The sequence below is a fragment of the Pimephales promelas genome, chromosome 21 (genome assembly GCF_988280905.1).
Source record: "Pimephales promelas chromosome 21, fPimPro1.hap1.1, whole genome shotgun sequence".
NCBI classification, from domain to species: Eukaryota; Metazoa; Chordata; class Actinopteri; order Cypriniformes; family Leuciscidae; genus Pimephales; species Pimephales promelas.
In genome coordinates, this window is record NC_142789.1 from 4068431 (window position 1) to 4091702 (window position 23272).

A 23272-nucleotide genomic window follows, 5' to 3' on the forward strand; every position below is an offset into this window, starting at 1 on the left:
CACACAAAGGAGAAGTGTAACAGAAATCGTGGTGGTGTAACATTTAATGATGTACGTATTTATATATTTTGATATGAAATGTTAGCCGATACTCATCAAAAGTAGCTTGTTTCTGGCACCCAGTGATCAGAGAGTACATTAGCAACCATCTGTGCTTTAAACTCAGTGCAGTGGAGGCCTCATTATTTCCTGTAAACAAAAGCGAAAGCAAATCCTCTGGAGGAATAAAATCTGATTGTATTATCCTTATGTGATAAATTGCTTTGGCCTACACTCTCTGCTCCTCGTGCAATTGGCATTATATCAGAAATGAAAAAAAAAAAATATATATATATATATATATATATATATATAAATGATATATATAAATGAATAACAGGCAGTTCAAAGCAAAACTACCTGTTTAGAAATGTTAATATTTTTGAAAATGCAGGATAATGCCGTTGTTGCACAAGCTTGCATTGTTCCCTTTGCATTAGATACACACACACACACACATATATATATATATTAGTTATTTATTATACTAAAATATTTATTATATTATTTTGCACCTTTGACATACTGACAACCACCATGCAGGTGGTAAAAGAGGAAGCCACAAGAAGAATCATGAAGAAGTTCATCACAGGCAGCCTTTCCACAAGCTGTCATTCCCTGCACACAAACACCATTATGAGAACACACACACACAAACACACACTGTCTTAAATAATGTAATAAACATACAATAAACAATCGAAGATGTAACATGAAACCCAGATGTGCATAACTGAAACGTATGCCAATGTTGTTTTCAATATAAAACATTTGCACAAAGCAAGCCAATCCACTATTCCATGTTGATAAGAGCATTAAAATGAGAAAAAATTGTAACAAAAAGAAATCAAGAGACATTTAGAACAGATTAAAATGCGTGATTAACTATAACATTAATGCGATTAATCGCGATTAAATATTTTAATCGTTTGACAGCACTAATATAAATATACCATTTTGTAATGCACCGATATGAAATTTCTCAGCTGATACTATAGCCGATTATTCAGAATGATATCGGCCAATGTCGATACCGATATTTTGTTTCTTCTTATGGATCAAAAATCTCTCCCAAATAATGCTGCAAACTATACAGAGAACTATTATATCAACTGATTTATATTCCCAGATATAATATTTACACTTACTGTAAATAAAAGCTGAATTGTTTGGATAAAACTATATAAGTTACACATATAAGGCAGTTTTCATAAACACTTCTCTTCATTGCAAATTGATTCAAACATACAATAACAGTTTTTTTCAATTGCTAAGAAGCGTTTGCTAATTCTTAAAATATTTTTTTTCTAAACTCTTAACACAGCAACACACCTACATCACACAATTAGCCAAATAGTTATTTTTCTGACCAAAACCACAGTTTGTTAAATAAATACAAACTGTACATTTCAAAACGCTAAAAATCTTTTTCTATATACACTAACTCTATCAAAACACTGTAAACCTGCTTCAAAATTGAATCATTTGGTCAAAACACTAGCACTCATAAAAACACATGCACTCAAAAAGTGCATTACTTGTCATGTTTCAGTTCTATCTGTATAGAACATACAGCATGAAATCCATTTTCCATGAATCCATGAATTCATGGTTCATTAGATAGATATTATGTGTACAACATAATATCTAAATATGAAGGAGTCATCAATACTTTATAGAATGTACAACTGAATAAAAAACAGTAAGTGACAGAATTACTGCAGTAAAGGCTTTATTAGCAATATGAAATTGCTGTCAGTGATCAACAAAACCGAGAAAAAAGAAAAAAAAAGAAAAACATACATGGCCTTTGGTATAAAGTGTGCAAAAATAAAACAAAATTACAGAAAAAAAGTCCTGTTCTAATCGATACGATTCAGCATTTGGCCACATGTTCTCGTCTACATCACATATGTTGTCTCTTGCTATACAGTGCACCTTGGATAGAAATGCTTGGCATGCCTTATCCACCCATTCTCCACTCCAGCCAGCATCCACATTTGGTCTTGAGACCGATGATCATAAACTTTCTACCTCCAAGCAGAAAGAAATCCTCTCATGAAATGCATGACTTACCTGTTGGTTTGTTGAAAAATCCGGATAATGGAAGCAAGGGTTGACCGTCTGAGATTAGGCTGGACTCTTTCACCAGCCTCACTCAATGATAGACCATGGTTTATCACATGGTCTATGATGGTGGCTCTGATTTCATCCGTAACAACAGCTCTTACTCCTCTTTGAACAGCACCACGCATTCTCCTCTTCCCCTAGCTCACCTTCTCCCTCTCCCATTCCCTTGGCCTGGTCAAACTAGTCCTCTCCATCGTCCAGGCATTTTCTTTCTTTTCCTTTCTTTGGTTCTGTGTTGCTTTGAACAAAACTAATCCAAACAGTGCCTTTTTATTGTGTATATCCATGTAATGGAAAGTCTTCAACATCTGGCTATGTCTCTGATTGAGATTGGAATCAGCTATTTCTTACGGTAATGATCAGCCATTTACAGTTTTTTTCAATTGCTAAACGACAGTGAGCACAACTGGAGCTAAATGTGCAAAACTCTAACTACAGTCTGCATTACCAACAGTCACCTGAACACAACTCTTAACACACAAACAGGCTCAGTGTGCACAACACTATGCACAACCCTCACTGAGATAACACACATTGTCTCTCTGAACAAACTGAGAGGAAAAACACTAGCATCAAACACCAATACAGAAAATACAAACTTTTCATCTTTACAGTTTCAACAATTTCTGTGACTTTATACAAAGTAATATTTTCTTCAAAGAAAAGAGTGACATTATTCATTTGATTGATTTACATTTTTAGAACATAACAATTGAAAATGAGCAGTTTGCTTCAATAGTCTGTAGTATTACAGTAATGAGAAAAAAGGTAGAAACTACTTACAAAAAATTACTGCAGTTTTTTTAGAAGTAATACTGCATGTAGAAAATGCAGTTCCCTTTCGTAGTCACTTCGAGTTACGTCAGAAGTGACGGAGATTGGGGGTTTCGCATAGAAAGCCAATCCTCTTCGAGTATTTAAAAACGAGCCAATGGCATGCAATGCCTGCCTCCACCCAGCCGTCGGCTCTGACGCCTTCGCCCGCTCGCCGCCGAGGACGCCCCCCTGCGGCTCCCTTCCCTCCCACGCGGCCCTAGCAGCAGCCTTCAGCCGGTTCGCGTCGCGGAGGAGGCCACAGGTAAGCGTCTCAGCCCCCTCAGGCCGTGTGCCCCGCTAACGCCAGACGAAGCGATGTTCCTGAGGTGGGCCGCTCAGTGATAGTTTCATGGTTTTTCTCAGGAGGCGGTAGCAGGGCCCCTCCTTCCCCCGGTGGAGGGCCGGTGGAGAATCTTTTTTGTTCTAGCTAGCTCCTTGAGCTGGTTGAGGAAAAGCTGACACTATCATTGAGCACACAGACTGGAATGAGCGTGCACGACGTCCAGTGCGTCGCCCCGTTCATTCCTCTCTGTCTCTGAGGGTGCGGATGGGAGCATGTGTCATCCCCCGACTACACTACTCCCCTCCCCCTCTATCGCCAGACCCCCGGCAGAACAGACCCTGGTCTCTTCTGTCGGGGAACGGGGCTCGACTGTGCATCCGTACAGGGTAACTCCAGTGCGCATGCCGGTCTCCCTGTACCGCTGCCCCTCCGGGGGGACGTCTGTGGTTCGCATGACTCCACTGGTTCAGTTCCTGGGAGCCCGGCTAGAGCTCCCCGACCTGTCCCGCTGCGTCATCAGAACGATCAGATTTGGCTACTGCTGGCGAAGGGTGCAATCGAGACGGTCCCTCCAGCCGAGGTGAGGTCCGGTCCTACAGCCCATACTTCACTGTCCCCAGAAGACCGGTGGGTTACGACCGATCCTGGATCTGCGCATTTTGAACCGTACTCTCCATCGACAACCGTTCAAAATGCTCACAGCCAAACGCATTTTTGAATGCGTTCGGCCTCAGGATTGGTTTGCAGCGATCGACCTGAAGGACGCGTACTTCATGTCTCCATATTGCCTCGACACAGACCGTTCTCGGTTTGCCTCGAGGCCAGGCATCAGTACACGGTTCTCCCTTTCGGGTTAGCTCTGTCACCTCGCGTCTTCACGAAGATCGTCGAGGCAGCCCTGGTTCCCCTTCACGAACACGGGGTTCGCATCCTGATTTATCTCGACGACTGGCTGATACTGGCACACTCTCGAGAACAGGTTTGCGAACACAGAGACCTGGTGCTCCGGCACCTAGCCCGTCTGGGCCTTCGGGTCAACCGGGAAAAGAGCAGACTTTGCCCCGTGCAGACGATCTATTTTCTCGGCATGGAGATAGACTCAGTCGCCATGTCCGCGCAGCTCACGAACGAGCGCGCGCACTCACCGCTGACTTGTCTTCGACAGTTCGAGGGCAAGAGTGCGGCTCCACTGAAACTATTTCAGAGGCTCCTGGGGCATATGGCATCCGCGGCCGCAACACCGCTCGGTTTGCTTCGTATGAGACCGCTTCAGCTGTGGCTTCGCGATCGAGTCCCGAGGTGGGCATGGCATCGCGGCTCGCTCCGAGTTCCAGTGACTCCAGCGTGCCGCCGAACCTTCTTCCCGTGGTCGAACCTCAGCTTTTTACGGACCGGCGTCCCTATTCAGCAGGTTTCCAGGCATCTCGTTGTCTCCACGGATGCATCTACCACGGGTTGGGGTGCCATGTGCACTGGGCATGCAGCCGCGGGTTCCTGGACAGGACCCCAGCGCCTCATGCACATCAATTGCCTCGAGCTGCTGGCAGTACGTCTGGCCCTGCACCGCTTTCGAGCGTTGCTCAGGGGTCAACATGTGCTTGTCCGTTCAGACAACACCACGGCAGTAGCGTACATCAACCACCAGGGGGGTCTACGCTCACGCCGGTTGTCGCAGCTCGCCTGCCACCTCTTGTTATGGAGTCAGAAGCACCTGAGGTCCCTTCGTGCAGTATACATTCCAGGAGACCGGAACCTGGCAGCCGACGAGCTGTCACGGGTCCGTCCTATCTCCGGCGAATGGCGACTCCATCCCCAGACGGTCCAGCTGATTTGGGACCAGTTCGGGGAGGCACAGATAGATCTGTTCGCCTCCCGGGACTCATCCCACTGCGCCCAGTTTTATTCCCTGACCGAGGGTACGCTCGGCTCAGATGCACTGGCGCACAGCTGGCCGCGGGGCCCACGCAAGTATGCGTTTCCCCCAGTGAGCCTTCTTGCACGGGTGTTGTGCAAGATCAAGGAGGACGAGGAGCAGGTCTTGCTGGTAGCCCCCTATTGGCCCACCAAGACGTGGTTCTCCGAACTCGTGCTCCTCGCGACAGCACCTCCTTGGCCTATTCCTCTGAGACAAGATCTATTCACTCAGAGACGGGGCACTCTGTGGCACCCTCGTCCCGATCTCTGGAGGTGGCTCCTGGACGGGACGAGGCAGGTTTGAGTTCGCTGCCACCTGAGGTGGCGGCGACCATGACTTCCGCTAGAGCGTCGTCCACGGGACACCTTTATGCGTTGAAGTGGAACCTCTTCATCAATTGGTGCTCTTCTCGCAGAGAAGACCCCCGGAGATGTTCGATCGGGGTCGTGCTTTCCTTCCTGCAAGAAGGGTTGGAGCGCAGGCTGTCGCCCTCCACCCTTAAGGGTTACGTCGCGGCCATTGCCGCTTCTCATGAAGCAGTGGAAGGTAAGTCCTTAGGGAAGCACGACCTGGTCATCAGGTTCCTGAGGGGATCGAGGAGGCTACATCCGCCTCGTCCTCCCCTCGTACCCTCTTGGGACCTCTCGGTAGTTCTAAGTGCTCTGCGGAGGCATCCCTTTGAGCCTTTGCAATCAGTAGAGTTAAAGTTTCTGTCCATGAAGACAGCACTCCTGGTTGCATTGACCTCCATCAAGAGGGTGGGGGATCTGCACGCATTCTCCGTTGACGAAGCGTGCCTGGAGTTCGGGCCGGCTTACTCTCACGTGATCCTAAGACCCCGGCCTGGATATGTGCCCAAGGTTCCCACCACTCCCTTCTGGGACCAGGTGGTGAACCTGCAAGCGCTGCCCCTGGAGGAGGCAGACCCAGCCTTGGCACTGCTCTGTCCGGTACGTGCTCTCCGCACCTACGTCGACAAAACGTGGTGTTTCAGGACCTCAGACCAGCTCTTTGTCTGTCATGGGGGGAGCCAGTAGGGAAGGGCTCTCTCAAAGCAACGGCTGTCCCACTGGATAGTGGACGCCATTGCTTTGTCTTACCAGCAGCAAGGCCGTCCGTGCCCCCTTGGTGTGACGGCCTATTCCACCCGGAGTGTGGCCTCCTCTTGGGCTCTAGCGCACGGCGCCTCGCTAACAGACATCTGCAGAGCTGCAGGCTGGGCGACACCCAACACCTTCGCCAGATTCCTACTTAATGCCTGAGTCTGGAAGTATGCAGCATCGCTGGTGAAGTAAGCATTTAAATCACTGTCCCACTACTGTGCACTGACGAGAGTGTCCTGTATTGAGAAGAATCCTTAACTTCCTACTTAATGCGGGAGTCTGGAAGTATGCAGCATCGCTGGTGAAGTAAGCTTTTATATCACTGTCTCACTACTGTGCACTGACGAGAGTATCCTGTACTGAGAAGAATCCCTACCGTCCCACTTACCACTTAAGTCTGAAAGTGTGCAGGATCGCTGGTGAAGTGTGCTTTAAACCAGTGTTTCCCAAACTTTTTTTCTGGCGACCCACATTTTAAAGTCGATAAATCCTTGTGACCCAAAAAACATTAGGCCCATATAGTTCATATATCACGACGAGAATTTATGCATTAACAAAATATGTATGACCATTTTTTAAGGTCATTTTTTAAGCTTCCAGTTAACTATTTAAAAGAGATACAGATATTTGACAAAGCACTTTTTTTGTTTAACCTGTTGTTGACAATATGCAGGTGAAATGAGAAAGGAAAAGTTGACTGGGCATCTCATTGTTTTCATATTCTCATAGTTACAGTGTACATAATTTACTATAATAATTATTATAGGCTTAAATTAAAATATTCTGACACTGAGACTTTGTAACCATGCATGGCTCACTACCACTGCATAAAAATGCCTAAACAGGCACACAAAAAAAAAAACTACACACACGATTAAATACATATTCCTCTACCCCCCTAATAAATCTAAGGCAATATAAATATTCCACATTTATGCCCAAACCATGGTAAATTATTACATTCAGGCTATTACATGGTAAATGTTTGTAAGGGGGGTGATTAGGGCATTTAGTCTTCTAACTTTATTCATGTTTCTTCTATTTTTCTCATCAGTAGTGTTGGGAATGTTAAGACTGTTTCATCCGATTTAAAACTAGTTAAAATCATTGAGTGATGTGTGGTTTGTAAGAGAGAGGAGTACGTGTCCGACGCTTCTTAAAGGATGTCGCGCAACGTTGTTTAATAATAGTGTCCGGGACCGGGAGTAAACGCAACTCCTTTAAGCTTTGCGTTCCGTTCTCCACTGGGCCGTGCTGCCTAGTTCAAAGTAAACTAGTGAAACGACTGAAACCAGCGCTATTTTGTTCTCTATTTGTTGTTACTTACCGAGAAACCGCTTCAGGTGAACAAATCCGAATCGTTTCAGACCGTTATGCACGCGCGTTTGGCCAATGGCCAATTCATGGAAAGGAAATAATCAAACCAACGAATGATTATTATCGCTGGTTCAGTCGACAGAAATACGGGACACACATAAAAACTGCTGAAATATTCGGACTGTAAACTTTTCTCTCAGGTCAGTCGGAGTGCTCATGGTACACACACAGTGCGTGCATATAGTCATCCAGCTGCACGCGCCACTGCGTCCACGCGCATATCTAACCAAATTTAGCCGCGCGGCACCACCAGAAAATAGGAGGAGAGGGAGGTTGGGGTGCCCTCGGCCGTATGGAGATGATTGGCGGGCCGCACTTGGCCCGCGGGCCGCCAATTGAATAGCCCATATCTAGAGAGTAGCCTACAACACACTGAAAAATAGTGCTCGACTTGGCGACCCAGACAAAATCTCCCGCGACCCACGTGTGGGTCGGGACCCCGACTTTGGGAATGACTGCTTTAAACCACTGTTCCATTAGCTCAGTGGTAAAGCATTTGACTGCAGATCAAGAGGTCCTCGGTTCAAAACCGGGTGTCCCCTTTAGCATGCCCCAATCTGCATGTTATCTTTGGTGTTATGCTAGTTTCGTACAAGCCAATTACTTCATTCTTTAACCTTATACACACGAATTTAAGAAAATTCCAGATATTTTTTTCTTATTTGAAAAAAGCTTCTTGAAAGGGGGTATAGCTCAGTGGTAGAGCATTTGACTACAGATCAAGAGGTCCTCGGTTCAAGTCCGAGTGCCCCCTTTAGCATGTCCGAGTGCGATCTTTGGCACTATTATGCTAGTTTCCAACTAGCCAATCACTTCATTCGTTTACAATATTCTGGTGTTTTTGAGAAATATTGTTATATATTTATTTTCTCAATTTCAAACATGTTCTCCAAAACGGGGCTTAGCTCAGTGGTAGAGCATTTGAAGGCAGATCAAGAGGTCCTTGGTTCAAATTCGAGTGCCCCCTTTAGCATGTCCCAATCTGCATGTTATCTTTGGTGTTATGCTAGTTTCGTACAAGCCAATTACTTCATTCTTTAAACTTATACAGACGAATTTAAGAAAATTCCAGATTTTTTTTTTCTTATTTGAATAGATTTTTTCAAAAGGGGGTATAGCTCAGTGGTAGAGCATTTGACTGCAGATCAGGAGGTCCTCGGTTCAAGTCCGAGTGCGATCTTTGGCACTGTTATGCTTGTTTCCAACTAGCTAATCACATGATTCTTTTACAATATTTTGGTGTTTTTGAGAAATATTGTTAAATATTTATTTTCTCAATTTAAAAATGTTCTTCGAAATGGGGTATAGCTCAGTGGTAGAGCATTTGACTGCAGATCAAGAGGTCCTCGGTTCAAATCCGTGTGCCCCCTTTAGCATGTCCCAATCTGCATGTTATCTTTGGTGTTATGCTAGTTTCCAACTAGCCAATTACTTCATTCTTTAACCTTATACAGACGAATTTAAGAAAATTCAAGAATTTTTGTTTCTTATTTGAAAAGATGCTTTGAAAGGGGGTATAGCTCAGTGGTAGAGCGTTTGACTGCAGATCAAGAGGTCCACGGTTCAAGTCCGAGTGCCCCCTTTAGCATGACCGAGTGCGATCTTTGGCACTGTTATGCTAGTTTCCAACTAGCCAATCACTTGATTCGTTTACAATATTCTGGTGTTTTTGAGAAATATTGTTATATATATATTTTCTCAATTTAAAACATGTTCTCCGAAACGGGGTTTAGCTCAGTGGTAGAGCATTTGAAGGCAGATTAAGAGGTCCTTGGTTCAAATTCGAGTGCCCCCTTTAGCATGCCCCAATCTGCAGGTTATCTTTGGTGTTATGCTAGTTTCGTACAAGCCAATTACTTCATTCTTTAACCTTATACAGACAAATTTAAGAAAATTCCAGATATTTTTTTCTTATTTGAAAAAAGCTTTTCGAAAGGGGGTATAGCTCAGTGGTAGAGCATTTGACTGCAGATCAAGAGGTCCTTGGTTCAAATCTGAGTGCCCCCTTTAGCATGTCCCAATCTGCACGTTATCTTTGGTGTTATGCTCGTTTCCAACTAGCCAATTACTTCGTTCTTTAACCTTATACAGACGAATTTAAGAAAATTCCAGAATTTTTTTTTTATTATTTGAAATGTTTTTTTTAAGGGGGGTATAGCTCAGTGGTAGAGCATTTGACTGCAGATCAAGAGGTCCTCGGTTCAAATCCGAGTGCCCCCTTTAGCATGTCCCATTCTGCATGTTATCTTTGTTGTTATGCTAGTTCCGTATAAGCCAATTATTTCAGTCTTTAACCTTATACAGACAAATTTAAGAAAATTCCAGATATTTTTTTCTAATTTGCAAAAAAGCTTTGTGAAAGGGGGTATAGCTCAGTGGTAGAGCATTTGACTGCAGATCAAGAGGTCCTCGGTTCAAACCCGAGTGCCCCCTTTAGCATGCCCCAATCTGCATGTTATCTTTGGTGTTATGCTAGTTTCGTACAAGCCAATTACTTCATTCTTTAACCTTATACAGACAAATTTAAGAAAATTCCAGATATTTTTTTCTTATTTGAAAAAAGCTATTTGAAAGGGGGTATAGCTCAGTGGTAGAGCATTTGACTGCAGATCAAGAGGTCCTTGGTTCAAATCCGAGTGCCCCCTTTAGCATGTCCCAATCTGCACGTTATCTTTGGTGTTATGCTCGTTTCCAACTAGCCAATTACTTAATTCTTTAACCTTATAAAGACGAATTTAAGAAAATTCCAGAATTTCTTTTTCTTATTTGAATAGATTTTTTGAAGGGGGGTATAGCTCAGTGGTAGAGCATTTGACTGCAGATCAAGAGGTCCTCGGTTCAAGTCCGAGTGCCCCCTTTAGCATGACCGAGTGCGATCTTTGGCACTGTTATGCTAGTTTCCAACTAGCCAATCACTTGATTCGTTTACAATATTCTGGTGTTTTTGAGAAATATTGTTATATATATATTTTCTCAATTTCAAACATGTTCTCCGAAACGGGGTTTAGCTCAGTGGTAGAGCATTTGAAGGCAGATTAAGAGGTCCTTGGTTCAAATTCGAGTGCCCCCTTTAGCATGCCCCAATCTGCATGTTATCTTTGGTGTTATGCTAGTTTCGTACAAGACAATTACTTCATTCTTTAACCTTATACAGACAAATTTAAGAAAATTCCAGATATTTTTTTCTTATTTGAAAAAAGCTTTTTGAAAGGGGGTATAGCTCAGTGGTAGAGCATTTGACTGCAGATCAAGAGGTCCTTGGTTCAAATCCGAGTGCCCCCTTTAGCATGTCCCAATCTGCACGTTATGCTCGTTTCCAACTAGCCAATTACTTAATTCTTTAACCTTATAAAGACGAATTTAAGAAAATTCCAGAATTTCTTTTTCTTATTTGAAAAGGTTTTTTGAAGGGGGGTATAGCTCAGTGGTAGAGCATTTGACTGCAGATCAAGAGGTCCTTGGTTCAAATCCGAGTGCCCCCTTTAGCATGTCCCAATCTGGACGTTATCTTTGGTGTTATGCTAGTTTCCAACTAGCCAATTACTTCGTTCTTTAACCTTATACAGACGAATTTAAGAAAATTCCAGAATTTTTTTTTTATTATTTGAAATGTTTTTTTGAAGGGGGGTATAGCTCAGTAGTAGAGCATTTCACTGCAGATCAAGAGGTCCTCGGTTCAAATCAGAGTGCCCCCTTTAGCATGTCCCAATCTGCATGTTATCTTTGTTGTTATGCTAGCTCCGTATAAGCCAATTATTTCAGTCTTTAACCTTATACAGACAAATTTAAGAAAATTCCAGATATTTTTTTCTAATTTGCAAAAAAGCTTTGTGAAAGGGGGTATAGCTCAGTGGTAGAGCATTTGACTGCAGATCAAGAGGTCCTCGGTTCAAATCCAAGTGCCCTCTTTAGCATGCCCCAATCTGCATGTTATCTTTGGTGTTATGCTAGTTTCGTACAAGCCAATTACTTAATTCTTTAACCTTATACAGACGAATTTAAGAAAATTCCAGAATTTGTTTTTCTTATTTGAAAAGATTTTTTGAAGGGGGTATAGCTCAGTGGTAGAGCATTTGACTGCAGATCAAGAGGTCCTCGGTTCAAATCAGAGTGCCCCCTTTAGCATGTCCCAATCTGCATGTTATCTTTGTTGTTATGCTAGTTCCGTATAAGCCAATTATTTCAGTCTTTAACCTTATACAGACAAATTTAAGAAAATTCCAGATATTTTTTTCTAATTTGCAAAAAAGCTTTGTGAAAGGGGGTATAGCTCAGTGGTAGAGCATTTGACTGCAGATCAAGAGGTCCTCGGTTCAAATCCAAGTGCCCCCTTTAGCATGTCCCAATCTGCACGTTATCTTTGGTGTTATGCTATTTTCCAACTAGCCAATTACTTCATTCTTTAACCTTATACAGACGAATTTAAGAAAATTCCAGATATTTTTTCTTATTTGAAAAAATCTTTTAGAAAGGGGGTATAGCTCAGTGGTAGAGCATTTGACTGCAGATCAAGAGGTCCTTGGTTCAAATCCGAGTGCCCCCTTTAGCATGCCCCAATCTGCATGTTATCTTTGGTGTTATGCTAGTTTCGTACAAGCCAATTACTTAATTCTTTAAGCTTATACAGACGAATTTAAGAAAATTCCAGAATTTGTTTTTCTTATTTGAAAAGATTTTTTGAAGGGGGGTACTAGCATAACAGTCCCAAAGATCGCACTCGGTCGTGCTAAAGGGGGCACTCGGACTTAAACCGAGGACCTCTTGAGCTGCAGTCAAATGCTCTACCACTGAGCTATACCCCCTTTCAAAAAATCTTTTCAAATAAGAAAAAAAAATTCTGGAATTTTCTTAAATTCGTCTGTATAAGGTTAAAGAATCAAGTAATTGGCTAGTTGGAAACTTGCATAACACCAAAGATAACATGCAGATTGGGACATGCTAAAGGGGGCACACGGATTTGAACCGAGGACCTCTTGATTTGCAGGCAAATGCTCTACCACTGAGCTATACCCCCTTTCAAAAAATCTTTAAATAAGAAAAAAAAATTCTGGAATTTTCTTAAATTCGTCTGTATAATGTTAAAGAATGAAGTAATTGGCTGGTCCGAAACTAGCATAACACCAAAGATAACATGCAGATTGGGACATGCTAAAGGGGGCACTCGAATTTGAACCAAGGACCTCTTGATCTGCCTTGAAGTGCTCTACCACTAAGCTAAACCCCGTTTCGGAGAACATGTTTGAAATTGAGAAAAGAAATATATAACAATATTTCTCAAAAACACAAGAATATTGTAAACGAATGAAGTGATTGGCTAGTTGGACACTAGCATAAAAGTGCCAAAGATCGCACTCGGACATGCTAAAGGGGGCACTCGGACTTGAACCGAGGACCTCTTGATCTGCAGTCAAATGCTCTACCACTGAGCTATACCCCCCTTCAAAAAAAACTTTTCAAATAAGAAAAAAAAATTCTGGAATTTTCTTAAATTCGTCTGTATAAGGTTAAAGAATGAAGTAATTGTCTAGTTGGAAACTAGCATAACACCAAACATACCCCCTTTCAAAAAGCTGTTTTCAAATTAGAAATAATATCTGGAATTTTCTTAAATTTGTCTGTATAAGGTTAAAGACTGAAATAATTGGCTTGTACGGAACTAGCATAACAACAAAGATAACATGCAGATTGGGACATGCTAAAGGGGGCACTCGGATTTGAACCGAGGAACTCTTGAGCTGCAGTCAAATGCTCTACCACTGAGCTATACCCCCTTTCTAAAAGCTTTTTTCAAATAAGAAAAAAATATCTGGAATTTTCATAAATGTGTCTGCCCATGAGGCCTTGCGTCAAAAGTGGGCGCGACTTCCGGTTGGAAGTAAACAAAGCGCGATTTGACATGCTTGACACTCGTTCATTCAACAGTTGACAGTCATTCAAGTTATAGCGATCCAAACTAGCTAACGATGTGGGAACACAACCTCAACGAAATTAAAAAGGGTGAAATAACAGTACCTTTACCCTCCGCAGTAGTTGATTGGGAGTATTATAATAACATTATTAATAATCAATACTCATCAAGGCATGGTGACAGACAGTTGTGCGAGCTGACAAACAATTAAAATAAAAAATACACACTTAGTCATTGTGCTTTGGAGTTTATTCATTGTGCTTTGGAGTTTATTCAAAATTATAAATGAATGTGCTGCTTGAATACATTAACTGGCACATTTGGTATTCTGTCAACACAGGCTTTGATCCTGAGTTTAGCTGTAACATCAGTAGCGAACAGCCAAACACATGCTGATAAAAGTTTATAGAATATTAAGAATTTAAACAAATGTACACAGGAAGATTCGTCGTCTTTTGGGAGGTGATGGAAACTACAGTCGTTGGCAGAATCACTCTGATTTCGTTTTCAGCTTATGTTCAAAACAATCCCGTTTAAGCCACTAAATTAGTTTAGTCCGGTTATACATACAACCGCGAGCAGCGCATGTTGTCCCTGAGCTCCGTAACGACATCTCTCATAAAGATTTGCGTCTTTAAATAGTAAAATAATTCTCCGAAAAACAGCTAGCCTCTTCGCTAACTAACACACAAAATACCATTGGAATGCTACTTCCGCCGCGTCACCGGAAGTTTCACCCACTTTATTTTTTACAGGAGCGCACCTCGGAAACTTGTGGATAAGGTTAAACAATTAAGTAATTGGCTTCTACGAAACTAGCTTAACACCAAAGATAACGTGCAGATTGGGACATGCTAAAGGGGGCACTCAGACTTGAACCAAGGACCTCTTGATCTGCATTCAAATGCTCTACCACTGAGCTAAACCCCATTTCGGAGAACATGTTTGAAATTGAGAAAATAAATATATAACAATATTTCTCAAAAACACCAGAATATTGTAAACGAATGAAGTGAAGTTGACTAGTTGGAAACTATAACAGTGCCAATTAAGATCGCACTCGGTCATGCTAAAGGGGGCATTCGGACTTGAACCGAGGACCTCTTGATCTGCATGTAACCTGGGTTAAAAATGCATAAAGTTATAAGTGATGTTAGTTGTAGGTCTATCATCTGGTAATTAGAGCATAAAAGTTGTGTGATTTTAAAAAAGGTTGAAAAACATGCAAAAAGAAAAGTTATAATAAAAATGTTAAAAGCAGTTTTAAAATTATGTTTATTGTTTAAGTCAAGAGATAATGTTTCTGAAAACTGTCTAAACCAGCATTTATGGGGTTAAGAGCAGGTGGGTGGAGTGAGCGCGACTTTGGAAAAGAGAGGAAAAAGTTCGAGAGAGCGAAGCACACGAGTGAGCGTGACTCAAAGATGTTCTGAGTTAATTTGTGAATCAGTAGTGTACAAGCCAGTGTATAACTTGTATTTTATGATTGTTTGCACAACAACCAGTGAGAAGAGTGACAAGTTGTATATTGTGAAGCGGGATGAATTTCTACACGAAGTTCAGAGACTGTTTACTGTGCTACTGCTAATGCTAACGTAAGTCTGTTCATTACAAGTGAAGGACATTTTCTAGTTAAAGTTTGAGTCCCTCCCTCCGTTGAACATTTCGAGGGGTTTATCTGCTGTGTTCGACCTGAAGACAAGGAAGATACTCAGACGGAGTTTGGAGCAACTGGGATTTCTCTCGTGAGTTTGCTGGAGACGTGAACGAGAAAAGAGAAACCAACGGAGTTCGTGTGGAAATGCTAATCGGATGCTGAGCCTGTTCGAGTGATTACTGGGGTGAAGACGGGACAGAAACATTAACTCGAGGTATCTTTCTTTTATTTTGTTTGCTCACTGACGAGTGAAGCGGCCATTGAGTTTTGGGCCACAACGAACACAACCACCACATCAGGCCTGCTACGGTATTTTATTTAATAATCATTTGGTTGCCGGCTTTAGATTTCATTAAGGTGTTGTGGGCCCACAAAATATATTGATTTAAGTGACTTTGTTGTATTTGAGTTTTGCTGAATTAATGCATTTGCAGGTTATTGGGGTTTAACTTGTTACTGTGCATTTATAAATTATAGTACTAACTATATTTCCCTTTACGAAAGAGGGATATTTTGTGTTGAAGGTTTAAAACAAAGGACAATCTTATTTTATTTAATTTCTTATTTTGTTTGGATATAATTGTTTTTTGAGTAAATAATTGAGATATATTTTTTAAACCTTGTGGTGTGTTATTTTAATTCCTATCTGCAAAGAGGTTTTCTTTTTATTTTGAGAGAGACATACAGACACTTTTGGTTAAAAAGCTTTATTTAAAACTCAATTTAAAAAGGGTAAATTCATAGACAGGTTTAAAATAGTTCAAGTGAGTATTTTAACAGAGAGATCCAAGATAATATTTAAAACTGAGTTAATCAGGGTTAACATTTGAAACATTTAAAGAACCCAAAAGCCATACCCTTATCAGTATACTGAGGGGAGCGCTACATGCAGTCAAATGCTCTACCACTGAGCTATACCCCCTTTCAAAAAAATCTATTCAAATAAGAAAAAAAATCTGGAATTTTCTTAAATTCGTCTGTATAAGGTTAAAGAATGAAGTAATTGGCTAGTTGGAAACTAGCATAACACCAAAGATAACATGCAGATTGGGACATGGTAAAGCGGGCACACTGATTTGAACCGAGGACCTCTTGATCTGCAGTCAAATGTGCTACCACTGAGCTATACCCCATTTTGAACAACAAGTTTGAAATTGAGAAAATAAATATTTAACAATATTTCTCAAAAACACTAAAACATTATAAAAGAATGATGTGATTGGCTAGTTGGAAACTAGCATAACAGTGCCAAAGATCGCACTCTTACATGCTAAAGGGGGCACTCGGACTTGAACCGAGGACCTCTTGATCTGCAGTCAAATGCTCTACCACTGAGCTATACCCCCTTTCAAAAAAATCTATTCAAATAAGAAAAAAAATCTGGAATTTTCTTAAATTCGTCTGTATAAGGTTAAAGAATGAAGTAATTGGCTTGTACGAAACTAGCATAACAACAAAGATAACTTGCAGATTGGGACATGCTAAAGGGGGCACTCGGATTTGAACCGAGGTCCTCTTAATCTGCAGTCAAATGGTCTACCACTGAGCTATACCCCCTTTCAAAAAATCTTTTCAAATAAAAAAAAAATTCTGGAATTTTCTTAAATTCGTCTGTATAAGGTTAAAGAATGAAGTAATTGGCTAGTTGGAAACTAGCATAACACCAAAGATAACATGCAGATTGGGACATGCTAAAGGGGGCACTCGGATTTGAACCAATGACATCTTGATCTGCAGTCAAATGCTCTACCACTGAGCTAAACCCCCTTTCGGAGAACATGTTTGAAATTGAGAAAATAAATATATAACAATATTTCTCAAAAACACCAGAATATTGTAAACGAATGAAGTGATTGGCTAGTTGGAAACTAGCATAAAAGTGCCAAAGATCGCACTCGGACATGCTAAAGGGGGCACTCGGACTTGAACCGAGTACCTCTTGATGTGCAGTCAAATGCTCTACCACTGAGCTATACCCCCTTTCGAATAATTTTTTTCAAATAAGAAAAAAATATCTGGAATTTTCTTAAATTCGTCTGTATAAGGTTAAAGAATGAAGTAATTGGCTTGTACGGAACTAGCATAACAACAAAGATAACGTGCAGATTGGGACATGCTAAAGGGGGCACTCGGATTTGAACCGAGGACCTCTTGATCTGCAGTCAAATGCTCTACCACTGAGCTATACCCCCCTTCAAAAAATCTTTTCAAATAAGAAAAACAAATTCTGGAATTTTCTTAAATTCGTCTGTATAAGGTTAAAGAATTAAGTAATTGGCTTGTACGAAACTAGCATAACACCAAAGATAACTTGCAGATTGGGGCATGCTAAAGAGGCCACTCGGATTTGAACCGAGGACCTCTTGATCTGCAGTCAAATGCTCTACCACTGAGCTATACCCCCTTTCAAAAAGCTTTTTTGCAAATTAGAAAAAAATATTTGGAATTTTCTTAAATTTGTCTGTATAAGGTTAAAGACTGAAGTAATTGGCTTGTACGGAACTAGCATAACAACAAAGATAACATGCAGATTGGGACATGCTATAAGGGGGCACTCGGATTTGAACCGAGGACCTCTTGATCTGCAGTCAAATGCGCTACCACTGAGTTATACCCCCCTTCGAACAAGCTTTTCAAATAAGAAAAACAAATTCTGAAATTTTCTTAAATTCGTCTGTATAAGGTTAAAGAATTAAGTAATTGGCTTGTACGGAACTAGCATAACAACAAAGATAACATGCAGATTGGGACATGCTAAAGGGGGCACAAGGATTTGAACCGAGGACCTCTTGATCTGCAGTCAAATGCTCTACCACTGAGCTATACCCCCTTTCAAAAAAGCTTTTTTCAAATAAGAAAAACAAATTCTGGAATTTTCTTAAATTCGTCTGTATAAGGTTAAAGAATGAAGTAATTGGCTTGTACGAAACTAGCATAACAACAAATATAACATGCAGATTGGGACATGCTAAAGGGGGCACTCGAATTTGAACCAAGGACCTCTTGATCTGCAGTCAAATGCTCTACCACTGAGCTATACCCCCCCTTCAAAAAGTCTTTTCAAATAAGAAAAACAAATTCTAGAATTTTTTTAAATTCGTCTGTATAAGGTTAAAGAATTAAGTAATTGTCTTGTACGAAACTAGCATAACACCAAAGATAACATGCAGATTGGGACATGCTAAAGGGGGCACACGGATTTGAACCGAGGACCTCTTGATCTGCAGTCAAATGCTCTACCACTGAGCTATACCCCCTTTCGAAAAGCTTTTTTCAAATAAGAAAAACAAATTCTGGAATTTTCTTAAATTCGTCTGTATAAGCTTAAAGAATTAAGTAATTGGCTTGTACGAAACTAGCATAACACCAAAGATAACATGCAGATTGGGGCATGCTAAAGGGGGCACTCGGATTTGAACCAAGGACCTCTTGATCTGCAGTCAAATGCTCTACCACTGAGCTATACCCCCTTTCTAAAAGATTTTTTCAAATAAGATAAAATATCTGGAATTTTCTTAAATTCGTCTGTATAAGGTTAAAGAATGAAGTAATTGGCTAGTTGGAAACTAGCATAACACCAAAGATAACGTGCAGATTGGGACATGCTAAAGGGGGCACTCGGATTTGAACCGAGGACCTCTTGATCTGCAGTCAAATGCTCTACCACTGAGCTATACCCCCCTTCAAAAAATCTTTTCAAATAAGAAAAACAAATTCTTGAATTTTCTTAAATTCGTCTGTATAAGGTTAAAGAATTAAGTAATTGGCTTGTACGAAACTAGCATAACACCAAAGATAACATGGAGATTGGGGCATGCTAAAGAGGGCACTCGGGTTTGAACCGAGGACCTCTTGATCTGCAGTCAAATGCTCTACCACTGAGCTATACCCCCTTTCACAAAGCTTTTTTGCAAATTAGAAAAAAATATCTGTTTTTTTCTTTAAAATTTGTCTGTAATTGGCTAGTTGGAAACTAGCATAACACCAAATTTTCAAAAAAAAACTTTTCAAATAAGAAAAAAAAATTCTGGAATTTTCTTAAATTCGTCTGTATAAGGTTAAAGAATAAAGTAATTGGCTAGTTGGAAACTAGCATAACACCAAAGATAACGTGCAGATTGGGACATGCTAAAGGGGGCACTCAGACTTGAACCAAGGACCTCTTGATCTGCATTCAAATGCTCTACCACTGAGCTAAACCCCATTTCGGAGAACATGTTTGAAATTGAGAAAATAAATATATAACAATATTTCTCAAAAACACCAGAATATTGTAAACGAATGAAGTGATTGGCTAGTTGGAAACTAGCATAACAGTGCCAAAGATCGCACTCGGTCATGCTAAAGTGGGCACTCGGACTTGAACCGAGGACCACTTGATGAGCAGTCAAATGCTCTGCCACTGAGCTATACCCCCTTTCGAATAATTTTTTTCAAATAAGAAAAAAATATCTGGAATTTTCTTAAATTCGTCTGTATAAGGTTAAAGAATGAAGTAATTGGCTAGTTGGAAACTAGCATAACACCAAAGATAACATGCAGATTGGGACATGCTAAAGGGGGCACTCGGATTTGAACCGAGGACCTCTTGATCTGCAGTCAAATGCTCTACCACTGAGCTATACCCCCCTTCAAAAAACGTTTCAAATAAGAAAAAAATATCTGGAATTTCTTAAATTCGTCTGTATAAGGTTAAAGAATGAAGTAATTGGCTAGTTGTAAACTAGCATAACACCAAAGATAACGTGCAGATTTGGACATGCTAAAGGGGGCACTCGGATTTGAACCGAGGACCTCTTGATCTGCAGTCAAATGCTCTACCACTGAGCTATACCCCCTTTCACAAAGCTTTTTTGCAAATTAGAAAAAAATATCTGGAATTTTCTTAAATTTGTCTGTATAAGGTTAAAGACTGAAATAATTGGCTTGTACGAAACTAGCAAAACACCAAAGATAACATGCAGATAGGGACATGCTAAAGGGGGCACACGGATTTGAACCGAGGACCTCTTGATCTGCAGTCAAATGCTCTACCACTGAGCTATACCCCCTTTCGAAAAGCTTTTTTCAAATAAGAAAAACAAATTCTGGAATTTTCTTAAATTCGTCTGTATAAGCTTAAAGAATTAAGTAATTGGCTTGTACGAAACTAGCATAACACCAAAGATAACATGCAGATTGGGGCATGCTAAAGGGGGCACTCGGATTTGAACCAAGGACCTCTTGATCTGCAGTCAAATGCTCTACCACTGAGCTATACCCCCTTTCTAAAAGATTTTTTCAAATAAGATAAAATATCTGGAATTTTCTTAAATTCGTCTGTATAAGGTTAAAGAATGAAGTAATTGGCTAGTTGGAAACTAGCATAACACCAAAGATAACGTGCAGATTGGGACATGCTAAAGGGGGCACTCGGATTTGAACCGAGGACCTCTTGATCTGCAGTCAAATGCTCTACCACTGAGCTATACCCCCCTTCAAAAAATCTTTTCAAATAAGAAAAACAAATTCTGGAATTTTCTTAAATTCGTCTGTATAAGGTTAAAGAATTAAGTAATTGGCTTGTACGAAACTAGCATAACACCAAAGATAACATGGAGATTGGGTCATGCTAAAGAGGGCACTCGGGTTTGAACCGAGGACCTCTTGATCTGCAGTCAAATGCTCTACCACTGAGCTTTACCCCCTTTCTCAAAGCTTTTTTGCAAATTAGAAAAAAATATCTGGAATTTTCTTAAATTTTTCTGTATAAGGTTAAAGACTGAAATAATTGGCTTGTACGGAACTAGCATAACACCAAAGATAACGTGCAGATTGGGACATGATAAAGGGGGCACTCGGATTTGAACCGAGGACCTCTTGATCTGCAGTCAAATGCTCTACCACTGAGCTATACCCCCTTTCACAAAGCTTTTTTGCAAATTAGAAAAAAATATCTGGAATTTTCTTAAATTTGTCTGTATAAGGTTAAAGACTGAAATAAATGGCTTGTATGGAACTAGCATAACAACAAAGATAACATGCAGATTAGGACATGCTAAAGGGGGCACTCGGATTTGAACCGAGGACCTCTTGATCTGCAGTCAAATGCTCTACCACTGAGCCATACCCCCCTTCAAAATAACTTTTCAAATAAGAAAAACAAATTCTGGAATTTTCTTAAATTCGTCTGTATAAGGTTAAATAATTAAGTAATTGGCTTGTACGAAACTAGCATAACACCAAAGATAACATGCAGATTGGGGCATGCTAAAGAGGGCACTTGGATTTGAACCGAGGACCTCTTGATCCGCAGTCAAATGCTCTACCACTGAGCTATACCCCCTTTCACAAAGCTTTTTTGCAAATTAGAAAAAAATATCTGGAATTTTCTTAAATTTGTCTGTATAAGGTTAAAGACTGAAATAATTGGCTTGTACGGAACTAGCATAACAACAAAAATAACATGCAGATTGGGACATGCTAAAGGGGGCACTCGGATTTGAACCGAGGACCTCTTGATCTGCAGCCAAATGCTCTACCACTGAGCTATACCCCCCTTCAAAAAAACGTTTCAAATAAGAAAAAAAAATTCTGGAATTTTCTTAAATTCGTCTGTATAAGGTTAAAGAATGAAGTAATTGGCTAGTTGGAAACTAGCATAACACCAAAGATAACGTGCAGATTTGGACATGCTAAAGGGGGCACTCGGATTTGAACCGAGGACCTCTTGATCTGCAGTCAAATGCTCTACCACTGAGCTATACCCCCTTTCACAAAGCTTTTTTGCAAATTAGAAAAAAATATCTGGAATTTTCTTAAATTTGTCTGTATAAGGTTAAAGACTGAAATAATTGGCTTGTACGAAACTAGCATAACAACAAAGATAACATGCAGATTGGGACATGCTAAAGGGGGCACTTGGATTTGAACCGAGAACCTCTTGATCTGCAGTCAAATGCTCTACCACTGAGCTATACCCCCCCTTCAAAAAGTCTTTTCAAATAAGAAAAACAAATTCTAGAATTTTCTTAAATTCGTCTGTATAAGGTTAAAGAATTAAGTAATTGTCTTGTACGAAACTAGCAAAACACCAAAGATAACATGCAGATAGGGACATGCTAAAGGGGGCACACGGATTTGAACCGAGGACCTCTTGATCTGCAGTCAAATGCTCTACCACTGAGCTATACCCCCTTTCGAAAAGCTTTTTTCAAATAAGAAAAACAAATTCTGGAATTTTCTTAAATTCGTCTGTATAAGCTTAAAGAATTAAGTAATTGGCTTGTACGAAACTAGCATAACACCAAAGATAACATGCAGATTGGGGCATGCTAAAGGGGGCACTCGGATTTGAACCAAGGACCTCTTGATCTGCAGTCAAATGCTCTACCACTGAGCTATACCCCCTTTCTAAAAGATTTTTTCAAATAAGATAAAATATCTGGAATTTTCTTAAATTCGTCTGTATAAGGTTAAAGAATGAAGTAATTGGCTAGTTGGAAACTAGCATAACACCAAAGATAACGTGCAGATTGGGACATGCTAAAGGGGGCACTCGGATTTGAACCGAGGACCTCTTGATCTGCAGTCAAATGCTCTACCACTGAGCTATACCCCCCTTCAATAAATCTTTTCAAATAAAAAAAACAAATTCTGGAATTTTCTTAAATTCGTCTGTATAAGGTTAAAGAATTAAGTAATTGGCTTGTACGAAACTAGCATAACACCAAAGATAACATGGAGATTGGGGCATGCTAAAGAGGGCACTCGGGTTTGAACCGAGGACCTCTTGATCTGCAGTCAAATGCTCTACCACTGAGCTTTACCCCCTTTCTCAAAGCTTTTTTGCAAATTAGAAAAAAATATCTGGAATTTTCTTAAATTTGTCTGTATAAGGTTAAAGACTGAAATAATTGGCTTGTTCGGAACTAGCATAACACCAAAGATAACGTGCAGATTGGGACATGATAAAGGGGGCACTCGGATTTGAACCGAGGACCTCTTGATCTGCAGTCAAATGCTCTACCACTGAGCTATACCCCCTTTCACAAAGCTTTTTTGC

At 40.6% G+C, this 23272-nt stretch overlaps 49 non-coding genes across 49 annotated transcripts; 15 read left to right on the top strand and 34 right to left on the bottom strand.

Annotated features, from left to right (window-relative positions):
• The first annotated feature begins 8345 nt into the window (after window positions 1-8345).
• trnac-aca (transfer RNA cysteine (anticodon ACA)) lies at window positions 8346-8417 on the top strand. The gene has a single exon. It is a non-coding gene; the product is annotated as a tRNA-Cys (tRNA).
• Window positions 8418-8771: 354 nt separating this feature from the next.
• On the top strand, window positions 8772-8843 carry trnac-gca (transfer RNA cysteine (anticodon GCA)). The gene has a single exon. It is a non-coding gene; the product is annotated as a tRNA-Cys (tRNA).
• A 118-nt stretch (window positions 8844-8961) lies between these two features.
• trnac-gca (transfer RNA cysteine (anticodon GCA)) lies at window positions 8962-9033 on the top strand. The gene has a single exon. It is a non-coding gene; the product is annotated as a tRNA-Cys (tRNA).
• A 140-nt stretch (window positions 9034-9173) lies between these two features.
• On the top strand, window positions 9174-9245 carry trnac-gca (transfer RNA cysteine (anticodon GCA)). The gene has a single exon. It is a non-coding gene; the product is annotated as a tRNA-Cys (tRNA).
• A 353-nt stretch (window positions 9246-9598) lies between these two features.
• On the top strand, window positions 9599-9670 carry trnac-gca (transfer RNA cysteine (anticodon GCA)). Its single transcript has one exon. It is a non-coding gene; the product is annotated as a tRNA-Cys (tRNA).
• Window positions 9671-9811: 141 nt separating this feature from the next.
• On the top strand, window positions 9812-9883 carry trnac-gca (transfer RNA cysteine (anticodon GCA)). Its single transcript has one exon. It is a non-coding gene; the product is annotated as a tRNA-Cys (tRNA).
• Window positions 9884-10024: 141 nt separating this feature from the next.
• Window positions 10025-10096, top strand: trnac-gca (transfer RNA cysteine (anticodon GCA)). Its single transcript has one exon. It is a non-coding gene; the product is annotated as a tRNA-Cys (tRNA).
• Window positions 10097-10236: 140 nt separating this feature from the next.
• Window positions 10237-10308, top strand: trnac-gca (transfer RNA cysteine (anticodon GCA)). Its single transcript has one exon. It is a non-coding gene; the product is annotated as a tRNA-Cys (tRNA).
• Window positions 10309-10448: 140 nt separating this feature from the next.
• Window positions 10449-10520, top strand: trnac-gca (transfer RNA cysteine (anticodon GCA)). The gene has a single exon. It is a non-coding gene; the product is annotated as a tRNA-Cys (tRNA).
• Window positions 10521-10873: 353 nt separating this feature from the next.
• trnac-gca (transfer RNA cysteine (anticodon GCA)) lies at window positions 10874-10945 on the top strand. Its single transcript has one exon. It is a non-coding gene; the product is annotated as a tRNA-Cys (tRNA).
• Window positions 10946-11073: 128 nt separating this feature from the next.
• Window positions 11074-11145, top strand: trnac-gca (transfer RNA cysteine (anticodon GCA)). Its single transcript has one exon. It is a non-coding gene; the product is annotated as a tRNA-Cys (tRNA).
• A 354-nt stretch (window positions 11146-11499) lies between these two features.
• Window positions 11500-11571, top strand: trnac-gca (transfer RNA cysteine (anticodon GCA)). The gene has a single exon. It is a non-coding gene; the product is annotated as a tRNA-Cys (tRNA).
• Window positions 11572-11710: 139 nt separating this feature from the next.
• trnac-gca (transfer RNA cysteine (anticodon GCA)) lies at window positions 11711-11782 on the top strand. The gene has a single exon. It is a non-coding gene; the product is annotated as a tRNA-Cys (tRNA).
• A 141-nt stretch (window positions 11783-11923) lies between these two features.
• On the top strand, window positions 11924-11995 carry trnac-gca (transfer RNA cysteine (anticodon GCA)). Its single transcript has one exon. It is a non-coding gene; the product is annotated as a tRNA-Cys (tRNA).
• Window positions 11996-12134: 139 nt separating this feature from the next.
• On the top strand, window positions 12135-12206 carry trnac-gca (transfer RNA cysteine (anticodon GCA)). Its single transcript has one exon. It is a non-coding gene; the product is annotated as a tRNA-Cys (tRNA).
• A 187-nt stretch (window positions 12207-12393) lies between these two features.
• trnac-gca (transfer RNA cysteine (anticodon GCA)) lies at window positions 12394-12465 on the bottom strand. Its single transcript has one exon. It is a non-coding gene; the product is annotated as a tRNA-Cys (tRNA).
• Window positions 12466-12605: 140 nt separating this feature from the next.
• On the bottom strand, window positions 12606-12677 carry trnac-gca (transfer RNA cysteine (anticodon GCA)). The gene has a single exon. It is a non-coding gene; the product is annotated as a tRNA-Cys (tRNA).
• A 351-nt stretch (window positions 12678-13028) lies between these two features.
• On the bottom strand, window positions 13029-13100 carry trnac-gca (transfer RNA cysteine (anticodon GCA)). The gene has a single exon. It is a non-coding gene; the product is annotated as a tRNA-Cys (tRNA).
• A 262-nt stretch (window positions 13101-13362) lies between these two features.
• On the bottom strand, window positions 13363-13434 carry trnac-gca (transfer RNA cysteine (anticodon GCA)). Its single transcript has one exon. It is a non-coding gene; the product is annotated as a tRNA-Cys (tRNA).
• Window positions 13435-16502: 3068 nt separating this feature from the next.
• On the bottom strand, window positions 16503-16574 carry trnac-gca (transfer RNA cysteine (anticodon GCA)). The gene has a single exon. It is a non-coding gene; the product is annotated as a tRNA-Cys (tRNA).
• A 139-nt stretch (window positions 16575-16713) lies between these two features.
• trnac-gca (transfer RNA cysteine (anticodon GCA)) lies at window positions 16714-16785 on the bottom strand. The gene has a single exon. It is a non-coding gene; the product is annotated as a tRNA-Cys (tRNA).
• Window positions 16786-16923: 138 nt separating this feature from the next.
• Window positions 16924-16995, bottom strand: trnac-gca (transfer RNA cysteine (anticodon GCA)). The gene has a single exon. It is a non-coding gene; the product is annotated as a tRNA-Cys (tRNA).
• Window positions 16996-17136: 141 nt separating this feature from the next.
• On the bottom strand, window positions 17137-17208 carry trnac-gca (transfer RNA cysteine (anticodon GCA)). Its single transcript has one exon. It is a non-coding gene; the product is annotated as a tRNA-Cys (tRNA).
• A 140-nt stretch (window positions 17209-17348) lies between these two features.
• Window positions 17349-17420, bottom strand: trnac-aca (transfer RNA cysteine (anticodon ACA)). Its single transcript has one exon. It is a non-coding gene; the product is annotated as a tRNA-Cys (tRNA).
• Window positions 17421-17560: 140 nt separating this feature from the next.
• Window positions 17561-17632, bottom strand: trnac-gca (transfer RNA cysteine (anticodon GCA)). Its single transcript has one exon. It is a non-coding gene; the product is annotated as a tRNA-Cys (tRNA).
• Window positions 17633-17774: 142 nt separating this feature from the next.
• trnac-gca (transfer RNA cysteine (anticodon GCA)) lies at window positions 17775-17846 on the bottom strand. Its single transcript has one exon. It is a non-coding gene; the product is annotated as a tRNA-Cys (tRNA).
• A 140-nt stretch (window positions 17847-17986) lies between these two features.
• trnac-gca (transfer RNA cysteine (anticodon GCA)) lies at window positions 17987-18058 on the bottom strand. Its single transcript has one exon. It is a non-coding gene; the product is annotated as a tRNA-Cys (tRNA).
• A 142-nt stretch (window positions 18059-18200) lies between these two features.
• trnac-gca (transfer RNA cysteine (anticodon GCA)) lies at window positions 18201-18272 on the bottom strand. The gene has a single exon. It is a non-coding gene; the product is annotated as a tRNA-Cys (tRNA).
• A 141-nt stretch (window positions 18273-18413) lies between these two features.
• Window positions 18414-18485, bottom strand: trnac-gca (transfer RNA cysteine (anticodon GCA)). Its single transcript has one exon. It is a non-coding gene; the product is annotated as a tRNA-Cys (tRNA).
• Window positions 18486-18626: 141 nt separating this feature from the next.
• trnac-gca (transfer RNA cysteine (anticodon GCA)) lies at window positions 18627-18698 on the bottom strand. Its single transcript has one exon. It is a non-coding gene; the product is annotated as a tRNA-Cys (tRNA).
• A 139-nt stretch (window positions 18699-18837) lies between these two features.
• On the bottom strand, window positions 18838-18909 carry trnac-gca (transfer RNA cysteine (anticodon GCA)). The gene has a single exon. It is a non-coding gene; the product is annotated as a tRNA-Cys (tRNA).
• A 140-nt stretch (window positions 18910-19049) lies between these two features.
• On the bottom strand, window positions 19050-19121 carry trnac-gca (transfer RNA cysteine (anticodon GCA)). Its single transcript has one exon. It is a non-coding gene; the product is annotated as a tRNA-Cys (tRNA).
• Window positions 19122-19785: 664 nt separating this feature from the next.
• On the bottom strand, window positions 19786-19857 carry trnac-gca (transfer RNA cysteine (anticodon GCA)). The gene has a single exon. It is a non-coding gene; the product is annotated as a tRNA-Cys (tRNA).
• A 137-nt stretch (window positions 19858-19994) lies between these two features.
• On the bottom strand, window positions 19995-20066 carry trnac-gca (transfer RNA cysteine (anticodon GCA)). Its single transcript has one exon. It is a non-coding gene; the product is annotated as a tRNA-Cys (tRNA).
• Window positions 20067-20207: 141 nt separating this feature from the next.
• Window positions 20208-20279, bottom strand: trnac-gca (transfer RNA cysteine (anticodon GCA)). Its single transcript has one exon. It is a non-coding gene; the product is annotated as a tRNA-Cys (tRNA).
• Window positions 20280-20420: 141 nt separating this feature from the next.
• On the bottom strand, window positions 20421-20492 carry trnac-gca (transfer RNA cysteine (anticodon GCA)). Its single transcript has one exon. It is a non-coding gene; the product is annotated as a tRNA-Cys (tRNA).
• A 139-nt stretch (window positions 20493-20631) lies between these two features.
• Window positions 20632-20703, bottom strand: trnac-gca (transfer RNA cysteine (anticodon GCA)). The gene has a single exon. It is a non-coding gene; the product is annotated as a tRNA-Cys (tRNA).
• A 140-nt stretch (window positions 20704-20843) lies between these two features.
• On the bottom strand, window positions 20844-20915 carry trnac-gca (transfer RNA cysteine (anticodon GCA)). The gene has a single exon. It is a non-coding gene; the product is annotated as a tRNA-Cys (tRNA).
• Window positions 20916-21056: 141 nt separating this feature from the next.
• On the bottom strand, window positions 21057-21128 carry trnac-gca (transfer RNA cysteine (anticodon GCA)). Its single transcript has one exon. It is a non-coding gene; the product is annotated as a tRNA-Cys (tRNA).
• A 141-nt stretch (window positions 21129-21269) lies between these two features.
• On the bottom strand, window positions 21270-21341 carry trnac-gca (transfer RNA cysteine (anticodon GCA)). The gene has a single exon. It is a non-coding gene; the product is annotated as a tRNA-Cys (tRNA).
• A 140-nt stretch (window positions 21342-21481) lies between these two features.
• On the bottom strand, window positions 21482-21553 carry trnar-gcg (transfer RNA arginine (anticodon GCG)). The gene has a single exon. It is a non-coding gene; the product is annotated as a tRNA-Arg (tRNA).
• Window positions 21554-21694: 141 nt separating this feature from the next.
• trnac-gca (transfer RNA cysteine (anticodon GCA)) lies at window positions 21695-21766 on the bottom strand. Its single transcript has one exon. It is a non-coding gene; the product is annotated as a tRNA-Cys (tRNA).
• A 140-nt stretch (window positions 21767-21906) lies between these two features.
• trnac-gca (transfer RNA cysteine (anticodon GCA)) lies at window positions 21907-21978 on the bottom strand. The gene has a single exon. It is a non-coding gene; the product is annotated as a tRNA-Cys (tRNA).
• Window positions 21979-22119: 141 nt separating this feature from the next.
• Window positions 22120-22191, bottom strand: trnac-gca (transfer RNA cysteine (anticodon GCA)). Its single transcript has one exon. It is a non-coding gene; the product is annotated as a tRNA-Cys (tRNA).
• A 141-nt stretch (window positions 22192-22332) lies between these two features.
• trnac-gca (transfer RNA cysteine (anticodon GCA)) lies at window positions 22333-22404 on the bottom strand. The gene has a single exon. It is a non-coding gene; the product is annotated as a tRNA-Cys (tRNA).
• A 141-nt stretch (window positions 22405-22545) lies between these two features.
• On the bottom strand, window positions 22546-22617 carry trnac-gca (transfer RNA cysteine (anticodon GCA)). The gene has a single exon. It is a non-coding gene; the product is annotated as a tRNA-Cys (tRNA).
• A 139-nt stretch (window positions 22618-22756) lies between these two features.
• Window positions 22757-22828, bottom strand: trnac-gca (transfer RNA cysteine (anticodon GCA)). Its single transcript has one exon. It is a non-coding gene; the product is annotated as a tRNA-Cys (tRNA).
• A 140-nt stretch (window positions 22829-22968) lies between these two features.
• On the bottom strand, window positions 22969-23040 carry trnac-gca (transfer RNA cysteine (anticodon GCA)). Its single transcript has one exon. It is a non-coding gene; the product is annotated as a tRNA-Cys (tRNA).
• Window positions 23041-23181: 141 nt separating this feature from the next.
• Window positions 23182-23253, bottom strand: trnac-gca (transfer RNA cysteine (anticodon GCA)). The gene has a single exon. It is a non-coding gene; the product is annotated as a tRNA-Cys (tRNA).
• Window positions 23254-23272: the final 19 nt, after the last annotated feature.